The following is a 14954-nucleotide window of genomic DNA, read 5'->3' as shown; positions in this document are numbered from 1 at the left end:
GCAATCAGCTATTCTTTCTTTTATTGTTTTAGTGTTTTACATTTATGTAGCAGGCTGCATTGATAGGAGTTCAATGCCCAGAACAAAGGATATTATCTTGCTTGGGGCTCTACTGGTCAAATCATTCTGCACTATTAGGTTTAGTTTGGTCCTTTCTGAGTGACATTGACAAACTAGAGCATGTGTGAAGGATGATGACTGGGAAGCACAGAGTCCGCAAACTATGATGCAAAGAAAACCATCAAAAGATCTGAGACTGTTCAGCCCAGAGCAGCAGTATCCAAAGTGTATTCCCATGGAACTGCACTTCCCCCAACAATTCCAGTTAACTTTTGTTATTGTTTGTTCAATTGTTCATCTTCCATACTAGATTCTAAGCTTTGAGATGGCAAGACTCATTTCTCTTTTGTCTACTATAGTGTTTTCAGCACATATCACAATGCCTGGTGCAAAATAGATGTTAATAAATATTTGTCGAGTGGGTGAATGAATAGGCAGATTTTTCCATCAAATCATAAATCTGTATGATGTTAATAGGGAGAAATTGGGAGAAATTAGATTTCTTTGGTCAAATAGGCTTGAAAAGTACTTGGTACAGTGAATTTAGATGGGTTTCCTTGCTGCTGGAAATCTCAGAGCTCTTTAAAAAAGCATGCTTTCAAGATAATATTAGAATATTTTCTAATTTCTGTTTTCTAAATGTATCTCATCTTGGAATGCTTGATTTTCCCCTCCGTGAAACATCCCAGGACAATACTGCCAATAAAAAAAAAGAGGACAGGGAATATGATAGGGGGCTTTAAATGCAGGAAAGGCTATTATTTGTAAAGGAAGACCTGAAAAGAATTAGCAAGTAGAAATTTATAAGGGTGCATTCTTTGATTTAGCATAAAGATCTTGTTAAAAATCAAAGCAGGACAAACATGGAGTAGACAGGCTCTCAGGTAGTGAATTATCTGTTCCTGTTTAAGCAGCTTTAAGCAGAAGGTGAACACTTATAGGGAGAGTTTCAGGAGTTGAATTATCCATCAACCAAAAGATTGTGTTAGGTGACCTCCAAAGTCCTTCCAAAGCCAAAGCTATAGTATTCTGTGGTTTCTCTCTCTCCCTCATTTGCAAATTCTTTGCTAAGAAGACATTGTTTTCTTCTTCAACACACATATCTCCTCACCCAGTGCTTTGTTTTATGGTGGACATTTAATAAGCATTTGCATTATTATTTGATTGGTTTATAGATTTTTATAGAATTTAAAAAATTATAATGGAGACATATTGGTTATAACATGGAAAACTTCTATATGCAAACTCATTTCCTTATAATTAGAAAGAAGACAACATTAATAGGAAGCCTGTCTTGTGGAAATGTACAGAAATGTGCAATTTAAGGGTATGGTATAATTACTGATGCTATCTTACTATATTTCTTCTTCTACAACCCCCGATCCAAAATCCTCACTCCATTTTACCTGCGAACCTTGACTCATAACAAATGAGTTGTAATCATTTGGATGACTTTGTTGTGAAATTTGAAAGCATATTGAATGATTCAGGCATTGTAAGCTAATTATCTACAACTGTTAGACTGAATTTAGGGGGATATTCTTTTACCTGGCTTTTGCTGTTTATATGTTTCTGTTATTTTGCTTGCCATCTGGCCCAACGATAACACGTTGGGAAGTTAGGATGTGTACGGCGGCCGAGTTCCTTGGTGTCAAACTCAGACTAGTACTGTGTTCTTCAGACATTTTTATATTATTCTTCTTACTTCAGGTTTCCACACTATTTGCTGCTGCTATCTGTGTGTGTCCAGCAATTAGTTCTTATTGAACTATTCAGAGTTGGTTTCTGTTATTTGCTACTAAATGAACAATAACTAACACAATGTGTTTGCATGAGGGCCCTGGGCATTGAGGGTATAAGGAATAAGAGGGTACAATGCTGTGCAATAGAAATAGAACACCAGTCACATATGTAATTTATAAATTTCTAGCAGGCATATTAAAAACAGAAAGAAGCAGGGGTGCCTGGGTGGCTCAGTCGAGTTGAGTAACTTCGGCTCAGGTCATGATCTCCTGGTTCATGATTTCGAGCCCTGTATTGGGCTCTGGGCTGACAGCTCACGGCCTGGAGCCTGCTTTGGATTCTGTCTCTCCCTCTTTCTCTGCCCCTCCCCTGCTCTCTCTCTCTCTCTCTCAAAAATAAATAACACTAAAAAAAAATTTTAAAAAAAACAAAAAAAGCAGTTAAAGTTAATTTTAATAATATACTTAATTTAGCCCAATGTATCCTAAAAGTATCATTTCAACCTATAATCATTGTGCAAAATTATTAATGAGATGTTTACATTTAAAAAAAATCTGAAGCCTCTATAATTCAGCACATATTTTTATACTTAGAGCATCTCAGCTCCTCTGCTAACTTTTCATCAGAGATAATTGATCTCTATTTACATTTTATAAAGCCTACAGTTAAAAAGTAGATTCATTTACCTAAGTTGTCCCAAACATACTAAAAAGGTGTTCAATAACCAAATTGAATACAAAACAATAATTTACATGTCATCCCTCAGTCACACCAGCCATATTTCGAAGGCTACCCTTACTGGACACCACAGGGATAGAACCTCAGTTTTAGCGGGTCCTCTAACAAGTGGAAAACCTAGATGGCTCCATAAACCCTGGTTTCTTTTACTTTCCTCTCTTCCAAAACCTCACCCTCTGCCACGCTTTCCTGTATAGATCAGGATCCAGCCAGGAAAATAGAATACCTCGGGTGGTACAAGATATTGCAAACAGACAGGATTTAACACAGAGCATTCATTACATAGGTGTTAACGGGCTGAAGGCAGAAAGGGAATGCTGAGATAATAACAGCAAGCAGCTACTACCATGGGGGTGGAGGGAAAATAAAGCAAAGATGTAGAGTCACCAGAAACAAGGAGACTGGGAAGGAAGCTCCATCCAGATGGTGTTCAGATTTCCCATGAGCCACCTGGATGCTGCTGCGCCGGTAAGGGAGGGCACCCAGGCTGGTCTGGGGGGCTGTAGCCAAACGTGGGGGCTGGCGCCAGCCTCCACTGCTACAGTGACCTGACAAAACAGGACAAATAGGACGGAAGAAGTCTTTATGCCTCTTCCCATCTTCCGTGTTCACTCTCACCTGGACCTGATGGAAGCCAGTTTGTAGAATTCCATCTTCAGCTTCATAAGCAGAGGATAGAAGAGTAGACACAGTGTGGAGAAAAAACAGGGAAATAACTGGCATAGGCAGGTTGGATTGCTCACCCTTCCTTCAACATAAGCACTCCTTAACTTAACCTGGATGGTTCCCTCAGTTCAACCACAGAGTCCTGGCTGGGATCTTGCCTTTGGCTTTGGTGGTACCTAGTTAGAGCCCTTTGGGAGGAAAGACTTCTTGGGTTCATATGAGGGTTTTTTTTTCCTGTTTCAAGTTTTTATTTAAATTCTAGTTAGTTAACATACAGGGTAACATTGGGGTCAAGACTAGCTCTAGCTACCTAGATCTAGACTAAAATAAGTCCAGGGCTCAGCTCATTTTGAAATGGTTTCAAACTGGCCTGGTATTAATAAGTGTTTGGACCTCAACAGGAGAATATTTTTGCTATACCAGACCTTGTATGGCCAATTCTACTTTTAGGGGCAGCTTTATTTTTACAAATGGTGCCATGTGCCCTTCACTATGTTTCATAGCCTTTGTGGATTTTGTTACACCTTCCTACAAACGGGCACAGAGAGAATTATCAGTTGTCACATGTTCTTTTTATGGGAGAGGGAAATCACATTTATTTCTATCCAAAAATGAGGCTTTTAAAAAAATGTTTAATTATTTTTGAGAGAGAAAGAGACAGAGGGAGGGAGAGAGAAAACATGCATCGGGGAAGGGGCAGAGAGAGAGGGAGAGAGAAAATCCCAAGCAGGTTCCTCAAATTCAGTGCAGAGCCTGACACGGGGCTGGATCCCATGAACCGTGAGATCATGACCTGAGCCAAGATCAAGAGTGGGACATTTAACTGATTGAGCCACCCAGGAGTCCCCCAAAATGAATTTTAAGTGAACACACTTGTGTCTTTATCTCTGAAGTTTGTGATTGTGCAGAGCACTGTAAAGAGGTCTTTAATATGTCTCTCATTCTTGAAGGGTAAGATTCTAGCTTGCTTGTGCTTTTTTTTTCTCTGGAAGGGAGATAAATGGAGGAGGAGATCGTCTAATGAAGCGGCAGTAACTAAGTGCAGGACGAGGGATGAGCAAATTACAGAGAAGCACCCATCTACATGCCTCAACTCAGAGACACATTTCCCCATTCACATTCCAAGGCAAGTGGGATTATTTTTATAAGAAAGATATATTTGTAGAATTAAAGCTGCATATGTCTGAACTCTTTCCAAAACCATGTAGTCATCGATGCTTAAAACATTTTGAAAGCTCCGTGTGATGGGAGGACGCATTAGCCATTTCCTGGCAACGTGATGTATTTGTGTTTGGGTTACAGTTCAGTTCTTGGCTCCCTCATCACACAGCAGTTGGAATGAGTCTTCGAATTAGCATGAAATGACACGGTTTATTTTGTTTAGTAGATTTGGTCTTTCTAAAGCTGGTGCTCATTTCTCCTGGGCCGGTTGTGAACATTTGACTCTGATAGGCTGGAGAGGAAGAAAGGAGAAATCCTGACAGTAGTTTTGACACTAGGTCTCTCATTAAAAAAGAAAACAGCCAATTCCCCTGCCACCCTCCCTTCCTGCCACAAAACAGAAATCAAGCCATGGCAAGAATCCACACAGAAGAATACGTTCTTATTGAAGGGGAACCTTTGTATCTGGTTTTTGTGGTCCCCCCCCCCCCCCCCCACACACACACAGCCTGTAGAGGTAGAAAATCAAAACTCGGCTCTTTACATTTTCTGGCTTTGAGAATAATTTTACCAAATAAAGCCAACATAGGTGAATTAGAATGTTCCCCTCTGGGAATTGAGGACAACCGAGATGTTAATTACCAGGAAGTTAATGAACGCAGACCCTTTAGTATTTGACACCCAAGCCTTTACTCTTTAATTTGGAATCCTCATAACACTCAGAATCCCTTCCTTCGAGCAAGTCCCTGGCAGATGTTTTATTGTTTTTGTTGTTTCTCCTCTGGGGCTGTACATTAGGTTAAAATATCACAAATAGCTGCTATTACAGTGTGAGTCACAGAAGCTATAATTCTTTGTGACAGCCAGAGGAAATGTGACATGTTTAGGAAACCCTGTCATTGATGCTAACACTCAGATCTAAAGGCAAATGTTTAATGACCGACTCAGCAAGCTGCACAAACTTTGCTATCTAGCAAAAAAAGGTTACTCCCAGCAAACTACAAATACACGGAAAAATGTCTCTAGACACTGATGGGCTCTTTCTCCTCTTTCGCCTCCTAATCTATAACTGTAGGATAAATATCCTATCTGTGACAAATCAGACACATCTTCTTTCTCTTCTGCTCGTGTTTGCATATCTAGTTATGCTATTTCCAGCCAATATCCATGACATTGTGTTAAGCAATCTTTCATGTTTTAATCTGATGTTAGTGTAGGAATTTGAGTCCTTTGAAATTTTTTAGTCTATGGTCATTGGGACTAGTGTATGTGTTGGCGGTATTACTCAACGGCCTACTAGTGATCTCGTGATGAAGTCATTAATTCTATACAGCCAACAAAGTATAAATTCCCCCAAATGAATTTTTCACTATATGAATACATGCATGCTTTGCATTATCTGTCTAACTCAGAGTGTCTCAAACTCGGCACTGCTGACATTTTGGGCTGAATAATTCCTTGCAGTGGGGACCGTCCTGTGCATCGTGGGATGTTAGCAGCATCCCTGGGCTCAACATATTAGACGCCAGTTACACTTCCCCATCAGTTGTGACCACCAAAAATTCCTCTAAATATTTCCAATTGTCCCCTGGGAGGACAGTCACCCCTAGTTGAAAACCACTAGTCGAACTCTATGTCCCTTTCTATTCTTTTCCCGGTCTCCAAACTACTTTAGTGAATACATAAAAATTCCTCATCGTCTCCTATATGTCAAGTATACAATTCTCAATACTGTCTTAAAAGGTCTCACATACATATTCATGTTTTCCTGCTTGAAACTCCCATGGAGTATTATCTGTGGTACTTATAACATTCTACCTATTACTGTAAGTATACATGTATATTTGTGGGCACCTTTTCTAGACTGGGAGTCCACAGTGTTTAGACATAGCAGGTGCTCAATATTTAAACAAAACAATGAAAAAGAATTGATATTCTTTTGTAGATCACACCTCATTTAGAACTTTCATATTATTTTGTTTGCCATTGTCTTTCTTCCTTTTTTTATTATAATGAAGGAGAAAGCTCTAAACAGGTATAAAGATAAAAAATTCAAACAGCCCAAATTCCACCATCCAGAAGTAATTATTTTCCATGTAGTTAATTTTCTCCCAGTATTTTCCTGTGCATTTTTAAATTTAATTAAATTTATTTTTTTAAATTAAAAAAAGTTTATTTTGAGAGAGAGAGAGAGAGAGAGAGAGAGAGAAAGAGGGAGAATGAATAGGGGAGGGGAAGAGTGAGAGGGAAAGAAAGAATCCCAAGCAGGTTCCATGCTGTCAGAGCAGAGCCTGATGCAGGGCTCAATCTCATGAACTTGAGCCGAAATCAAGAGTTGGATGCTCAACTGACCAAGCTACCCAGGTCCCTTTCCTGTGCATTTTTATTTAGTGCTTTTAAAAAGTTTAATGTCACATCTTAAGCATTTTCCTGATGAAAGATTTTTATAAGCATTATCTTAATAGCTACCCTTGTGGAAAATAAGAGCACAATCTAACAGTTTAAGGAAGATACTATGTATTAAGAGCAGCACTGCAGGAGAAAGGAAGGAAAGGAGGTTCAGAAGCTGGCAGGTGGCCATCACCACATTCCAGCTTTCTAACTTAGCAAACTTGCAGGCTCCCTTTCACACCTGAGTGCAAAATATGACTGGATCCAAGATTGCTTTGTGACATGCAGGGGAGAAGGGGTCTGTGATTGCACCCTCTCTACTGAGAAGACACTCAGATTCAGGAGATGAGACTTCATACTCAGCAGGGAAAAGGAAGGGGAATCTTATAATCATAATTTAGTCAACTTCCAATAGGTTGCTCATGAAGAGTACTGGTCTCATGTATTTGAAAGAGGTCTCAGGGGTGCCTGGGTGGCTCAGTCATTTAAGCCTCTGACTTCGGGTCAGGTCATGATCTCACAGTTCATGGGTTCAAGCCCTGCGTTGGGCTCTGTACTGACAGCTCAGAGCCTGGAACCTGCTTCTGATTCTGTGTCTCCCTCTCTCTCTGCTCCTACCCTGCTCACACTCTGTCTCTTTCTCTCAAAAATAAATAAGCATTTAAAAAAAATTGAAAGGGGTCTCAGAGGGTTGCCTGTAAAACCGTAAGAAGATGTCTTGTTTTCTTTCTCTAATCACTTGTAAGTAACAGCACTGACTTATTATGGAGGAGTCTGTTGTTGTTATTGTTGTTGTGTATTGTTCCATTTTGTAGAATGACTCATTTTGTTTTTTTCTAATTTTGAATGATATATCCCTCGGGGTGCCTGGGTGGCTTAGTCTGTTAAGCATCTGACTCTTGATCCCGGCTCAGGTCATGATCTCACGGTTTGTGGGTTCAAGCCCTACATCAGGCTCTGCACTGACGGCACGGAGCCTTCTTGGGATTCTGTCTCTCCTTCTCCCTGCTCCTTACCTGCTTGTGCTCTCTCTCTTTACCTCAAAATAAATAAATAAATAAACTTAAAAAAAGTAAGTGATGCATCTCTTAATTCAGCCAGTATTATGGAGCTCCTGCCAAATGCTAGGCTCTGTTCTGGGTACCAAAGGCAGAAGGGTGAACACAGAAGAAAAGATCCTGGTTCTCAGGGAGCTCCCAGGTCATCTGGAGGAAGAAACAATCACCAAGTAAACAAATGAGCATACATGATTAGTTTATGTGGAGAAAAGTGTCGTCTTTGTGGATTTAAATTTTGATGTGATATTGACTGTTTAACATCTCTATCCAGCTCTTCCTTGTCTTGGTTGGCTCCTTTTTCATGATGATTTTCTCTAGTTTCATAGGTGCAGTGTCTCTAGATGAGAATAAAAATCAGGTATTATTTTGATTTTTTTCATATTTCTAGAAAATTTACTGCAGAGGAAATTATTTTCCAGAATTGTCTTATTTTGCATTTATCTTTTGGATTGTAGAATCTTCATGTACCTCATGACTGTTTACTAGTTCTTACTAGGAAGTCTATGATTGCCCCCTTATTGGCTTTTAAAAATCACTTTTTATCCTATTTTATTTAATATATGTATTTAATTTAATTTTAAAATACTTATGTATTTTATTATATATTTTCTATAGTTATATATCTAATTTGCTTTAATTGATTTATATAAAGTTCACCAATTTTAAGGTGTGATTTGATAAGTTTTTACAAGTACATATGATTGGGTAACTGCCACCACACTTGTAATATAAACCATGCCCAGAATTCCAAAAAGTTGTCTTGTGTAAGTCGCTTCTCCTTTCCCCTGGCAACTTACGATCTGCTTTCTGTCACTATGGTTTTGCTTTACCTAGAAATTCATATAAATGGAATTATACATTATAAAGCCTTGGTATCTAGTTTTTTCACTCAGCAGAATTCATTTGAGGTTTATTCAAGTTGTGTGTATCAATAGTTTATTCTTTTTTATTGCTGAGTAGTATTCTATTATAAGAAGGTACCACAATTTGTTTAACCATTCACATTATCAATGCCACCATTGATGACATTGTGATTGTTTGCGGTTATTGACTTTTATGAATGGAACCACTATAAACATTCAAATATCTCTTTGTATGAACACATATCTTCACTTTTCTTGGGTTGTGACAACAGAATAACAGCCCTCAAAGGTACCCGTTTCCTAATCCCAGGACCCGTGAATATGTTCCATAATGTAGCTAAGGGAATTAAGTTTGCAGATAGAATTAAAATTGCTTGTAAGCTGACCTTAAAATAGAGAGTCTAACCTACATTTTCCAGGTGGACCCAATTTAATCACATAAGTTATTAAAAGATGAGGTTCTTTTCTAACTGCTGTAAAGAACAGAGATAGCAGCTTGAGAAGCCCTTGACCCACTGTCACTGGCTTTAAAGATAGAAGGGGCCAAGAATACAGGAAACCTCTGGAAGCTAGAAAAGGCAAGGGAACAGATTTTCCCCTAGAAACCCTGGAAAAAATGCAGCCTTGCTAACACCTTGATTTTAGCCCAGTGATACCTGTGCTGAATCTGACCTACAGAACTGTAAGATAATCAGTTTGGGTTCTGTTAAGCCACTGAAGTAATGATAATTTGTCACAGCAGTCATAGGATGTTAATACATGGGCAAATACCTGGGAGCCACAAGGTAAGTGTTTGCTTAACTTTATAAGAAACTGTCTTGCTGACTTTTTATTAAGTGGGATTAGGCTGAGTTCTTAACATGCATGGATGTACGTTTCTCTGCCATGATTTTTATAGAAAGAATTTTAGATTCAGAAGGTAGAGAAAGAAAAAAGCAGGAGACAACTATTATAGGTTTAACAGTTTGGGGGCTTAGGTAACCCCTGAACCAGAGTCACAGCTGAGAGGTTTCCTAGGAGATTAACATGAATGGCATTTCCATAGAAATATTCTTTTATGCCCATTTCTGACTGGTGGGCTCACATTACTTTAGAAGCCAAAGTGCTGGATTTCTTACATACCCTTCTCATTGCTTTGATCTCATCCTCTCTCGGACTTGGTTTTTGTAAGTGTTGGCATTGCCTTGGGCTTATGTTGCAACACTGCGCTCTCCATGGGATGCTAACGGTAGTGGTCCCTGTCTTCCACCAATTCACACCATAGGGACTGCATCTAATTGAAATTCATCTAGGTCTCTGGCATATGGATGACAGCCATTCCTGATTTGGAGTAAGGGTAACTATTTTCCTCTGGTTGTTTTTGTATGAATTTTGAAGAATCCTGGCATTAGAGGAAACTTACTTACGACACTTGTTAAAAACGATAAGGAAGAGTTCATTCAAGAGGGAGTACTTCAATGGGAGTTTTGCAGTAAGGGGAAAGACAAGGTTGGACGCCAAATGTAACAAAAACAAGTGGGGATTTAGCAAGGGAGCAGGGGTTGGGGGGCAGTGATGGAAAATTACTAAGAGGAAATATCAGGGGTAAGAGAGGATTCTGGCTAAACCAGCTTGACCGGATTCTTAGAAGGCAGGCCTGGGTGAAAAGGTATCAAGGATGGGGAGATAAGGAATTTGATCAGATATTGGGATTTCCATTGCACTGACCTGCCAGGATTCTTGCTAAAACTGGACTAAGTATGCCAAGAACAGAGCCCAAGGTCAAAGTCTAGTCCAAAGGATGTCATAGAGGAGCCTGATTCAGATTAGATCAAGAAGAACATCGTTGCCTTTGGATACCTATACTCAAGCTGCCACATTGACCTGTGGTAGGTTTTTTGTTTTGTTTTGTTTTTTGTTTTTGTTTTTGTTTTTTTTTTAATACAGTATCCCATGCTTAAGAAAGTTTTGGAAAAGACAGTTTTTCTAGCTCTTAATTTAAAAAAACCCTGAAAGACACAAATTTGCATAATCAATGTAAGGGGAAATATGATCAAGAAAATATACATTTGAGTTAAAATGAAAGCAGTACCCACTTTTTCTAATCCAAGCATGTGAATTATATAATAAAATTTTAAGCTAAAACAAGAGGCAACTTCACTACAGAATTGTCACTTTGTTAGAATCTGGAAGATACAGCCCCACGATTTAAGAATTTTGCTCCCCTGATTGTTCCACTTTTCAGATAAGTGATTCTCAATTTTATATGAAGCCTATTTCTGGACATGAGTACATGGTGGAGTCAGGTTTCATGGGTCCTGTACATGTTCTGTTAATGAAAAGCTTTCAGGGTGGCCACAGTTGTCCCTGTGGACATTCCACCCGCTCTGCAAGATGCCTGTAATGTGGTCCTGATGCAGACAGGCTTCTAAAGTACTTAAGCAACCATTACTGTGGTTTTGTCTTATTTTCTGAATCATGTGTAGCGATGACATTCCAGATGGACTCCGTTCCTCTGGTTCCATTTCTGTAGCCCTGATGTATTTGTTAACCTCTCTTGTGGGCGTGTTATCTTGCACAAGCAGCACATGTCACACTGCCTAAAGGGATGGCAGTCTGGGCTTCTTGGCCATACACAAAGCATGGCAGAATTCCAATGGCCCATCTGTGGACAGACTTTATGCTTTCAAGTATCTGACTGTTTTCACACCCAGTGAATCGTCAGTGAGACAGAGTCCTATCACATAAATCCTGGTGCTTTTAGGAGGGTGACCAAAAGCTTTAACCTGGCTTACAATGCTCTTGATATGATGGGATGATGACACTGCACCATTTTTTTTCTTCTTCAGCAGAGGATTTTAGAAATGCTTCCTTTACCTATCCTCTTACACTTCCATCCATGACACTCTCTCCATTTGCTCTTGCTATCCAGCCAGTGATTTCTAAGTCAGTGACACCACAGAGGTCCCAAGGATCTTCAGGTTTGGCTCTCAAAAAGGTTAAGAGGAAGTAACAGTGATGTATATTGGTGAATAAGTTTTTGAGTTGATCATGACTGTCTCCCAAAACTCCACCTCTCAAAGCAGAATAAACCCTACCCCCACCCCTCACATTTTTCAGCCCTGGATGGATGCTTCAATAGCATCAGCACTTTGGTTGGCACCAATGCTACATTTTAGCTGTAATATGCAGAAGTGAAAATGTGGGCTGGCGCTCTGTTCTCCCTTATCTGGTACTTTGTGTGCAAACTTGGTGGATCCTGAAGTTCAATCACATTCCTCTCTGCAGAATGTAGTCAAGTTGTGACTACCTATTCTGACAGTACACGCTAGATAGCTCTTGTTCTCTACCTTAAAAGTTAAACAGTTTCCAAAGTTTCTTAATACTTAATTTTAACTAATGGCATGACTAGTGATAATTGAGTTCATGGGTCCTGAGATAGATAAGGACCACTAATTGTTCAGTGCTTTTATGTTAATTAAATTATTTTCCCATTAGGAATGCTTGCTACTTACAAAGAATTATTAATGTACCATACCCTTTGTCCCACCCCTCCTTTTAGATTCCTGTAACTTGAATCTCTTAATAAATCAGCCCCAAGTCCAGAAATGTGCTATTGTTTGTTATTGTTATTTTAAAATGCTAAGCTCTCCTGGAATAAACTGTGAAATAATTTCATTTGATTTTATCTTATTTTTTGAACTGAACATATTATTTGGAAATGAAAAACAAAGAACAGTAAAAAAAACAGACAAAAATCTACTCCTTTATCACTAGTTTCTTGGGAAAATTTATCTAACATTATTTTTCCTTTTTAGTATGCTTGTTGTAATCCATTTATTTTCTTTTCACTTCTTGTCGAGCCTTCATTCTGGAACAGCTTTCTTCCCATGATTATATTTCTGAATCCTCTGAGATCTCTGACTAAATTGTGTGGAACATGTGCTACTGTAAGATTTCACTGAAACGTATGAAGAATAAAGAATTCTGTTTCCTTGAATTCCCTTTCGTACATAAAATATTTGGTGAGTTGCTGATATCTTTATTTAAACTTTTTTTCAAACACAGACCATTACTTGATTTTTATCTTTATGTTTGACACCTCTAGCTACAATTTTTAATTGGAGTTTTTATATAAAGGAGAATGTATGATAACTTTGTGACTTTGTGTTCTGCCTGATTTGAAACATGCTAAATATTTTTAGAGGCAACGAGCAATAACTTGTGAGTATTCTAAATACCAACTTCAACAACTTGAAAACCATTGACATCATTACTAGCATATGTTATCATCCCACCCTGTCCCCAGCACACATGCTTGCCCTAGGTCAAGAGAATGAGCTAACTGGTAAAAGGAGAACAAGGGGAGAAATGTGGGTAGCCAGAGTCAAATGTTCTTAATCTGTGGACAACTGTGGCAAGACAATACCTGCACAGCTCATTCCTTCAGTTCTGTGCTCGTAACCCCCAAATTATTGTAAGAACCCAACTTGCTTTGATGATTCACAGGTGGAGGATACGGTCAGAAAACTGCTCAAATCAGAAACAAGGTCATTGTGCGAAATAAGTATTAATGCTATTAAGATGTTTGCCATGGGATTAGCCTGAGAAATTTGTACAAGACAGTTTATAAACCACTACTGTAGACCATGAGGAATGCCTCATGGAAAACCAGGTAAAGAGCTACCAGGTAGAGATTGCAGGGATTGTGTGAGGAGGGGGTCAGGAAATAGACCACCAGAGCCTCTGGGGCTGCAGAGACAAAATAGATTATATTGAGGAAAAGTTTATAAGCAGAAAAGTAGCAGAGTGCATGCAGTCCATCAAAATCTTGTTATCCCACAGTTTATGCTGAGCAGAGGGGGGCTGCACGCATCATGACCAACGCCCCATAGATGGGAACACGGACCCTGTGATGCTATACATCAGCCTGTTCTCTTGTGCTAACTCAGATCTGTTGAGCCAGCTCTCTCTTTACTACCAAATCAAAGGAGGAAATGAACCTCCAATGTTATCCAGGCTTTTGCTCCTCTGAGTAATGTTTAATGAAATATAACAGAATTTCTTATGACAAGGAAGATAAGATGGAATTAGTATACAAAGGGAATAATACAGAGGCAATGAGCCTGGGGATGTTGAAATCATAAGGAAACAAGAAGTTCTTCCAAAACCAGGGCAAGAGAGAATGTATATGTTTGTGTATCCAATACTGTACCTATAGATATGTCACATGAAAACTTAAAAAAGAAAGTATATAACATTACTTCTAATGCCTAACTTTCAAAAAGTTAGGCTTATAGATGAGAAAATTAATAATTTATACCAAAAATAAATAAGTAGTGTGCCTTGGAAACAACAAATACTGGTGATGATGTGGAAAAACAAGAACTCTCATTCATTGCTGGTGGGAATGCGAAACAGTGCAACCTCTTCGGAAGACAGTCTGGGGATTTCTTAAAAAACTAAGCATACTCTTGCCACATGACTGGGCATTTCCATTCCCTGGGCATTTCCTGGGCATTTTGTGTGCACACAAAAACCAGCACACAGATGTTTATAGCAACTTTATTCATAATTGCCAAAACTTGGAAGCAAAGAAGATGTCCTTTAGTAGGTGAATGGGCAAATTAACTGCAGTACATCCAAATGATGGAATATTATTCAGTGCTAAAAATAAATGAGCTATGAAGCCATGAAAAGACCTGGAGGAAACTTAAATACATATTACTAAGTGAAAGAAATCAATCTGAGAAATCTACATGCTTACTGTATGATGAAAACTATATGACATCTGGAAAAGGTAAAACTAAGGAGATGGTGAAAAGACCAGTGGTTGCTAGGGATGGGGTTAGGGCAGCAGTCTGAATAGACAGACAACAGGATTTTTAGGGCAGGGAAAATACCCTGTATATCATAATGGAGGACACATACCATTATACATTTGCCCAAACCTGTAGAATGCACCACACCAGGAGTGAACTATATGTACACTATGGACTTTGGGCAATTACATGTGAATGTAGGTTCCTCAATTGTAACAGATAAACACCAGTCTGGTGGTGGATGTTCATAATGGAGGAAGGTATGCATGTGTTGGGCATTTGGGAAATCTCTATGCCTTTCTCTCAATTTTGTTGTGAACCTAGAACTGCTGTAAAAAATAAAATCTTAAAAAAAAGGGAGAAAGAACATAGGTAGACAAATATATACAGCAAAACCTTAGTCTGCAAGCATAATTCATTCCAGAAACATGCTTGTAATCCAAAGCACTTGTATATCAAAGTGAATTTCGAGA

The sequence above is a fragment of the Panthera tigris genome, chromosome B4, assembly GCF_018350195.1.
Source record: "Panthera tigris isolate Pti1 chromosome B4, P.tigris_Pti1_mat1.1, whole genome shotgun sequence".
NCBI classification, from domain to species: Eukaryota; Metazoa; Chordata; class Mammalia; order Carnivora; family Felidae; genus Panthera; species Panthera tigris.
The sequence above is the reverse complement of the archived record's forward strand: the minus strand, read 5'-3'. Positions refer to the sequence as shown.